This window comes from Malania oleifera, chromosome 7 (assembly GCF_029873635.1).
Source record: "Malania oleifera isolate guangnan ecotype guangnan chromosome 7, ASM2987363v1, whole genome shotgun sequence".
Taxonomy (NCBI): domain Eukaryota; kingdom Viridiplantae; phylum Streptophyta; class Magnoliopsida; order Santalales; family Ximeniaceae; genus Malania; species Malania oleifera.
In genome coordinates this window covers 27,786,099-27,795,469 of record NC_080423.1, presented here as the reverse complement: position 1 = coordinate 27,795,469, position 9,371 = coordinate 27,786,099, and positions in this window count along the sequence as shown.

The window sequence follows — 9,371 nt, the reverse complement described above, 5'->3', positions numbered from 1 at the left end:
AACCTTTTTACATTGAAAGAAATCTAATGGACAAAGGATAGGAAATAGAAGAGAGAGAGAGAGAGAGAGAGAGAGAGAGAGAGAGAGAGGAAGTTTGGTGAAGCTTGAGGCGATGCTTTAAGAGAATTTTCGAACTTTTATTCAGGTACGGACTTTTTCTTCTAGCATGTAAAATTTATCACACCATCTAACCTTATAAATTCTTCTTATAGTTTTTAAAAAACATATTGAACTTTCTTCTGGAGGAACAATAATATAGAATCAACAAAAAATCCAAATTATCATAAAATATGAACAAAATAGTAGAAGGCTTAAAGAATTGTCAGGCAGATCCTGAGGATGATGTAAATTCTTTTAAAACAATTCAAAGTCATTTTGAATTGATTATAAGGAAAATACGTTTTTCATGACTAATAATCTAAACCATGATAAAAACCATTTGGAAACTTTTTTCAAAATATTTTGATCGAAATGAATAAACCAAAAATGGATGTAGTTAGGAACAAATATGGTCTTGAACCACGCATCGATGTAGTCTTTGTAATCATAGTTTTGACGGCAAAAGACGCCTCGAAACTGTCTTGAGACGCGTGGGTACTGACCCCACTCAAATTGAGTAATAATTTTTAAAATCTTGATTTTTGAAAAATTAACTTTTGAAACATCTTGCAGATCATAATTATGATCTATGAAAAGAGGGTTTGTTCCAATTAGAATTAATTTATAAAACTTCTGATTCTTCAGAGGGTCAGGAGTATCAAAGTGGCATCCTCTGAAAAAATAACTTTTGATAACATCAAAGGGGGAAGATGATTCCTATTCGGGTTCAATGGGAAACAGATCTTCGATGATATCCTTATTAATGTAACCTTTTGTAGACTTATGTTGAGAAGAGGAATAACTCTGCTAGCCTTCCATGATTTCCTTGAATGAAGGGGTTTGGACTGTTGAGGGTTTTGTAAGGGGTGAAAATTCATTCTGGGTTGGGACATCTTTTGAGGATGTGGCTTTTGAATAATAATCACTTGTTCTTTGTCGAGGCATTCCTCTCCTATAAGAAATCTCTTGTAAGAAAATCTGGTATTAATTTGAAGTTCCTTTTATAAATTTAATTTGAAATCAAAAACAGAAATGATGGTTTGCCATCTAGCAAAAATTTGTTTTGAAACAAGATTTTTGACAACTTTTTCTAAAATATCGTTTGCACTTTTACAATCAACTCTAAGCAAAAATTCTTTATTGAATAAATCATCTTGAAATTTTTGAATGCATAAAACTATTGATAAAATTTCTTTTTTGACTGTTGAATAGTTGACTTGAGGACCTCACCAGACACTTGAATGAAATTTGACTAGGGTTTCTTTTGATCCTAACCGTTGTTTAAGAATACCTCCAAATCCAACATCAAAGGCATCCGTTTCCACTATCATAAAAGCTTTTGGATGAGGAAGACTGAGGCAGGGTAAGGTTTTGACTAAGGCTTTGACCTTAATAACTATTTGAGTATAATCATCTGTCCATGCTGGCGGATTCTTTTTTAATCTTTTGAATAATGGCTTGAGTATTATCCCTAATGTTAGGAATAAAATCTGCTACGTAATTGAGATATCCTAAAATTCTTTGAAGCTAATTTTTGTCTTTAATTTCATTTAGAAATCTGTCTGCAAATTCTAATGATCTCTGTATTGGAGTAATTGTGTTTTGATAAATATTATGACCTAAAAACCTAACATTTACTTGAAATAATTTGATCTCTGGTTGAGAGACCACGAGATTATTCCTTTTAATTATTTCAAGGCAAATGTTAAGATATTTGAAATATTGTTCAATTGACTCAGAGTATATAAGGACATCGTCAATGTATACGATAGAAAAATTTGTATAAGGATTGAATATTTCATTCATAATGTTTTGAAATTCTGATGGTGCATTTTTAAGGCCAAAGAACATTACATTCCATTCGTAATGTTCAAATGGTACCGTAAAAGCAATTTTATATTTATCTTCTTCAGCAATCTGAATTTGCCAAAATCTAGATTTCATGTCAAACTTTGAGAATATTACAACGTTACATAATATATTTAATAAATCCTTCTTATTAGGTATTGGATACCTAATCCATTGTAAAGTTTTGTTTAAAGGTTTGTAATTTATGACGAGTCTTGGAGCTTCACGTTCTATTTCAGCTTGATTCTAAACATAGAATGCTGAGCAACTCCAAGGAGATTTACTTTTCCTTATCAGCCTTTTATCCATTAAATCTTTGATTTCGTTTTTACAATATTCTAATAATTCTTGATTCATTTGAATAGGTATTGCTTTTGTAGGTACTTTGTCTTTTGTAAAATCTTTTGTATAAGGTAACTTTACCATATGCTTTTTCCTAGACTAAAAAGCATTGGGTAAATTCGAACAAACTTCTCTTTATAGTTTTTCTTTAAATTGCTTAATATTTACTTTTGATTTATGGTGTTTGAATTCTTTTCTCAATTTTCTTATGATATATTTCTTTAGATAATTGCTTAATACGCTTTCTTTTTTGTCTTATTAAATTAACTCTTTTTACTGCCAAATCTTTTAATGTATTGACTTCTTTTTCTTTCATTTTATCTAAAAATTCAAACAATACTTTTTGACCTCCTATTTTCGTATGAATACCGTCTTCATTCACTTGAAATGGATAAATAAGCATGAAGAATGATGTTCCTAAAATGATTTATTGTTGCATGTCTTTGACAAGTATGAACGTAGTTTTTAAACAAATATCTTGATTACATATACGTACGTCAGATATTTTGTATTGTATTTGTAATCTTACATTATTTGCTCCATATAATTGAGTTGTAGTTTTTTCGTAATGTTGAGTCAGAATTAATCTCTCTCGAACATAGTTCATGTTTGCTCCAGTGTCTAGTAAGGCACGGGCAACAAGAACAAATGTTTTGTTAATTACTAATTTAACTTATGTGTACCTTTATGTATATTTACTTTTGATAAGTATCCTAAGAATGCTTCTCTTTCAAAATAAACTTAAAAATCATTTGCTTTATTTTCCTGTTCGTCTTCAAATTCTATTTTGGTTTTTCCCTTATCACAGAATGAATTAACTTTGATTTGTAAATTACTTATTTATTTCTTTATTCTACTTATTTCTTCCTTTGTATTATTAACTTCTCGTTGCAAGTCTTGTATAGTAAGTTGATTGTTTGTATTGTTGACTAAATTGTCCTTTTCTCTATACCTATTGATAATATATGTAATATCACAACCTTTTTGAAATTTTGGCTTTTAATCTCTTGTTAGTTGTTCTTTTAATTTTGTTAAATATTTATTTTTAACTTTTGGATCATCAATATGTTTTATCATTTCTAACATAACTTCACTTTCTTTTGAAAAAACGTTTAATGACTTTGAACATTTGTCACAAGAACAAAATCATATATCTTCTTTACACGATTATTCTTCAAATGATGATTCAATTTTTGAATAATCTGATGAACTTTCTTGAAATTCATTAATAAATTATTCTCCTGATTCGGAAGATAATTCAGACTCAGATGATTCAAAATCACTATTGACAATTAAAGCAAGCATTTGCCCTTTGAGCTTATAATTACAATTTAATTCTTTAATTTCTTGTTTAACCTTACAATTTTTACTATAATGTCCCTTCTTGCCACATTTGAAACATGTTACTTTACTTTTGTCGCAGTACTTGCCTTTTGATGGTTTAGAGTAATTTGTCTTTTTTCATCTATAATAGTTTTTATCATAATTTTTATAATGTCTTTTGGAAGGTTTTTTATAAGACTTATTGTTAAAATTGGGGAAAGTTAATTTTCTCTATTGATTCACACATAATACAAGGATTACAAGGGTATATATACATGTGAGAATTGAAAAAATGGAAAGTATATATGCTCTAAATGGAAAGTGTATATTTCTCTAATACTCCCCCTCAAGTTGGAACATGTAGATCCGTAATTTTCAACTTGCGTTGTTCACGACCCAAAGCTTTGGTGAAGATGTCGACAAGCTGATTGTGGGTAGGAATATACTTAGTGAAGAAGAGGTCAGCCCGTAACTTTTCATGAACAATATGACAATCGATTTCTATAAGTTTGGTACGTTTATGGAAAACGGGATTCTGGGAGATGTGAAGAGCCGCTTGGTTGTCACAATATAAGAGCATAGGCTGGGAATGCGATACGCTAAGATCATTTAAAAGAGTTTTGAGTCATGTAAGTTCATAAGTAGTGGAAGCAAGTGTTTGGTACTCAGCTTCGGCGGAGGAGTGAGAGACTGTAGTTTGTTTCTTAGTGCGCTAGGAAATTAGACTAGTGCCCAACTAAATGAAAAACCCAGTGGTGGAGCAGTGAGTGAGTAGACAACTAGCCCAATCTGAATCAGAATAAGCCGAGACTTGAAGAGTGTTGGTAGTAGGAAAAAATAAGCCTTTTCCTGGAGATGCCTTAATGTATCAAAGAACACATACAACAACATCATAATGCAGTTGTCTAGGCTGGTGCATAAATTGACTGAGAATATTGACTGGAAATACAATGTTAGGACAAGTGAAGGTGAGATATATCAAATATCCAATGAGTCACTGAAATGAGCTTTAGATTTTGTTCCATGGGAAAGTGGGCAGGACGAGCACCTAGATGACCGCTATCCATGAGGATATCAAGAGCATATTTGCGTTGGTTAAGAAAGATGCCAGTGGGAGAGCAAGCTACTTCGAGACCAAGGAAATATTTCAATTTTCCAAGATCCTTGAGTTTGAATTTCTGAGCGAGCATGACTTTGAAAGTGCTAATATCAGAGATATCATTGTTTGCTATGAGAATGTCATCAACATAAACAAGTATGAGAGTAAAAGATTGATCTCGAGAGCAGGTGAAAAGATAGTGATCAGTCTGAGATTGGGTGAAGCCCGCAGCAAGTAAAACAGAAAATAATTTAGAGAACCTATTGCGAGAAGCTTACTTGAGGCCATAAAGGGATTTTTGAAGACGACAAACACAAGTCTCCCCCTGTTTGCAATAACCCAGTGGAGGGATCATATAAACCTCCTCATCGAGGTCACCATTAAAAAAAAGCATTGTTGACTTCCAATTAAAGGAGATGCCAATTACAAGCTGTAGCCACTACAAGAACACATATAATAGTAACAAGTTTAGCAACAAGGGCAAAAGTATCATGATAATCCAAACCTTCTACCTAAGTGTAGCCCTTGGCCACCAAGCAAGCTTTGTGTCGCTCTATGGATCCATCGGCCCAAAGTTTTATTTGAACACCCATTTACAGCCAATTGGTTTTTTTTCCAGGTGGAAGGTGTTGAAGAACCCATATTGGTTTCTAAGGCTCAGATTTCAGAAGTCATGGCATTATGCCAATGGGAGTGTAGCACAGCCTAAGAATATGAGGTGGGTTCGGGATGTTGGGACATGATTGAAAGAAAAGCCAAATGTACATTAGAGAAACGATGATAAGATAAAAAAGAAGAGCGAAAATGAATCGTACCCGAGGGACATCTTGAAACATGTGAAGTCGTGGAGGAATGTGGTAAAGTAGGGCAAATATAATCAGCTAAGTAAGAGGGATGTGTGACAGCTCATTTGGGTCATGAAGAGGTGGGTGGAGGGGGTGGCGGGGAAGGGGGTGAGGGTGAGGGAGGCGGTGAGAAGACCAAGTGAGAAGGAGGGAGAGATGGGGGGCTAGGGTTCGGTGTGGTTGGTGGAGTAGGTAAAGTATAGGAAGGATGTATACCAAGAATGGGAAGGGGAAGGACTGGAGTAGATGTAAGAGTTGGAGATATGAGATGATAGAGAAAAACATTCTCTTCAAAAGTGACATCACGGGAGATAAAACTTTTTTTTTTCAAGATCGTAGACGCGATAAGCCTTATGATGAGCAAGATAACCTAAGAAAACACATTGAAGAGCACGGGGGGAGAATTTATCACGGTGGCGAGCAGTTTGGGCATAGCACAAGTACCTAAACACTCGCAAGTGTGTATATGATGGTGGTTTCTAAAAAAGAAGTTCATAAAGGGACTTATAATTGAGGTTGGGTGAAGGGGTGCGGTTAATTAAATAAGTGGTAGTGAGAATACATTCACCCCAAAAAGAGATGGGAAGATTAGCTTGAAAACATAAGCACCAAGCCACATTAAGAAGATGACGATGTTTACGCTCGGCAACACCATTCTGTTGAGGTGTATCCACACATATGCGCTCATGAAAAATACCTTGATCATGGAAAAAGGTTTGGAGTGGAGTGGATAGAAATTCTCTACCATTATCAATGTCCACGTGCTTAATAGTGTAATTGAATTAATTTTTAACCATGGCACAAAAATTCGTAAGGCAAAAGAAAGTATCAGATTTTATGCGCATAAGATAGACCTATGTAGCACGCAAGTAGTCATCCATGATTGTTAAAAAATTATGTGCACCAGAAAGTGAAGCCTTAGGATAACCACCCCATATATCACAATAAATCCGATTAAAACAAAATGTGCTCTTATTTGTAGTTAAAGAAAAAGGTAAATGAGTGTGCTTTGCTCTAGCACAAACATCACAAGGCAAATGAGAAGAAGAAATATTTAAGGTTTTCAGAATACATGAGATAGAAAGGTGACCAAGACGTTGATTCCAAAGAGTAGTGTCAAAAACACGTTGAGAGTGGAAAACTGAGGTGGAGGGAGGTTTATAGTGGTAAAGCCCATCTCATACTTCACACATTCCAATCAGCCTCCTCGTTGATAGGTCCTGAAAGACACAAAAGGTAGAAAAAAATATAGCAACACAATTGAGATCCTTGGTAAGTTTGCTAATGGATAATAAATTAAATTTAAATGAAGGCACATAAAGAACATTAAAAAGAGAGAAAGTAGGAGAAAACCGCATAGTGTCGGTATGAGTTACAAAAAAAATGTCACCATTTGGAAGCTTAATGGGGCATGGCTGATTGAAAGGCGGAATATTATCAAAAGAAGACAAATTGGAAGTCATGTGATTGGATGCACCTGAATCAACAATCCATTCATTGTTAAAAAGAGAAGCAGAATGACAAGAGGCAAGGTTACCAGCAAAATTAGCAGAGTTGGTATTCAAGGGCGATAAAAGATCCAAGAGTTGACGGTATTATTCGCTGGTGAGACCAGGGATAGCAATCTCAAAAGAGGTTGAAGAACCTATGACATTATTTTTAGCCATTGAAGAACCAGATGCTTCCATAACGTCAGAGAGTTCAGATACATAAAACTATCGAATCAAGTCAACTCAGATCTTTGCAATGACCAAAAATATAAACCTTTGATTTGATAATCTTCGAGTTTAATTAGAGAAGCTGAAGGTGCTGTCGGAGTGTTGAGACCACTAAGGTGAGCTGAAATTGAGACAAGGAATACCGCCGACGACTAAGAAAACTGAATAGATGCTGAAGAAGACGACCATAGGTTTGAGGGATACCCAAAGATGATCAACTGAAAAATGTCAAAGAAGATGGGCACCGGAGAAGAAAACAGGACTAAGATGGATTGCCGGAAAGCTATGAACAGAAAACAGTTGAGACAAGGAATTAGAACTGATTATAATTGCAGCTTGCATATTGAGAGCTCTTAACTGAGGATCAACTAGCAGTAGGGCTTTCTAAGGGTATTTCTCTTCAAAATACATTAAGATTGCATATGAGTCTAAAACAACCAAGTCACCATCAACTAACACTAGAACAAAATGAAGAGGGTTCAACTGCTCAAACTCAGGGGTAAACTGCTCTCCCTTAGCAAGAGTAACTGCTCTGTATTCGTATGGAAGCCCTTTTAGGCTCGAAACGAAGCAAACGTGCCATGCACATGAGCTCTGCCAGAAAGAATACAAGATGAGTTTTGAAGGCAATATCGACGAATCGATAGCCTTTCACAGAGCGTCGAGAAGGAACTAGCCAAATAGATCTGAGACCAGAAAGCTGCTAGAGAAGATGTTGGAACAAAGAACGATGCTGCCGCGATTGCAAGATGGTCGGGATGGCCAACCAGATGGCTGAAAAAAATAGGGAGAGAAGAAAGTGAGAGGACCTGCAGAGTAGAGAGTAGCGGCGAGCCGGCAACTAAGCGATGCACTGAGATGAGGCTGAAAATACTGGAGAGTGCTGCGGTTTAGACAGAAAGACGAGAGAGAGAGCCATCTTGTTGTGGATGAGTGATGGCCGGCAAGTGCTGGGTTTGACGAACATGGCAGAGAGTGTTCGCCAAAGGAGAGTTGTACCGCGACTGGTCTTCGTATGAACTCCAGCGACGACTACTGTGAGGATGGTGTGACGACCTGAGAATGCTTTTGCCAAGATGCTGGTTCGACTTGACGCTGGTGAGGAAATAGTGATGATGGAGAGGTAACAGTGAGGGAGATGATGGAGAGGTCACAATGATGGGTTTGCAGGGAATGATATGGCCGGAGATGGAGGGCTTGAGTGGACCACGACAGCGGCGACAAAGAAGGTGAAAGAAAAAAAAATTAGGTTAAGAAAACCTAGAGCTCTAATACCATGTTAAAATTGGAGAAAAATAATTTTCGCTATTGATTCACACATAATACAAGGATTACAAGGGTATATGTACATGAGAGAATTGAAAAAATGGAAAGTATATATTACTTTAAATGGAAAACGCATATTTCTCTAATACTTATGATGCTTATGCTTTTTTTATGGCGCATGGATGTTCTCAAACCCGTATTGGGTACAAAAATCTCCTAGTTCACCTTTATTTCTTTTAAATTCATTTTTCATTTGGGATTGCATTTTAAGTTCATTACATAATTTTAAACCCTCATGATTAATGGCATTAATTATCTGACCATAAGTGATTGTCGCATAATCTGTCCCTAAGGTATCTTTAATTCTATCCCTAACTCTTTGAGCAAATAATTTTGGTAATCCTCCTATAAACTTTTCTTTCCAAAAACCACTTCTACCATCTAGTCTCCATAGAACTTTTGTAAGAAAGATATCTTTATACCTTGAAAAATCAAATAATTTTGGACAAGTTATGTAATGACCCGAATAATAAAAAATTATTAAAATAATTATGGAGTATAAAAATGAAATAGATTAATGGACAATAAGGGAAAAAAGAAGGAAGGATTTTAGAAGGAACAACAGGCCTCGTCGACGAATGTCCTATCTTCGTCGACGAGTGTCCTTCTAGAGATCGTCGACGAACTCTAGTCCCTCATCGATGAAGGAATCCCGAGAGAGTAAATCTTAAAATCTAAAATTCGTTGACAAAAGTATCTTCTCGTCGACAAAGTATCTATAGTGGCTCGTTGACGAACCCACATGTCTCGTCGATGAAGCCCTATCTATAA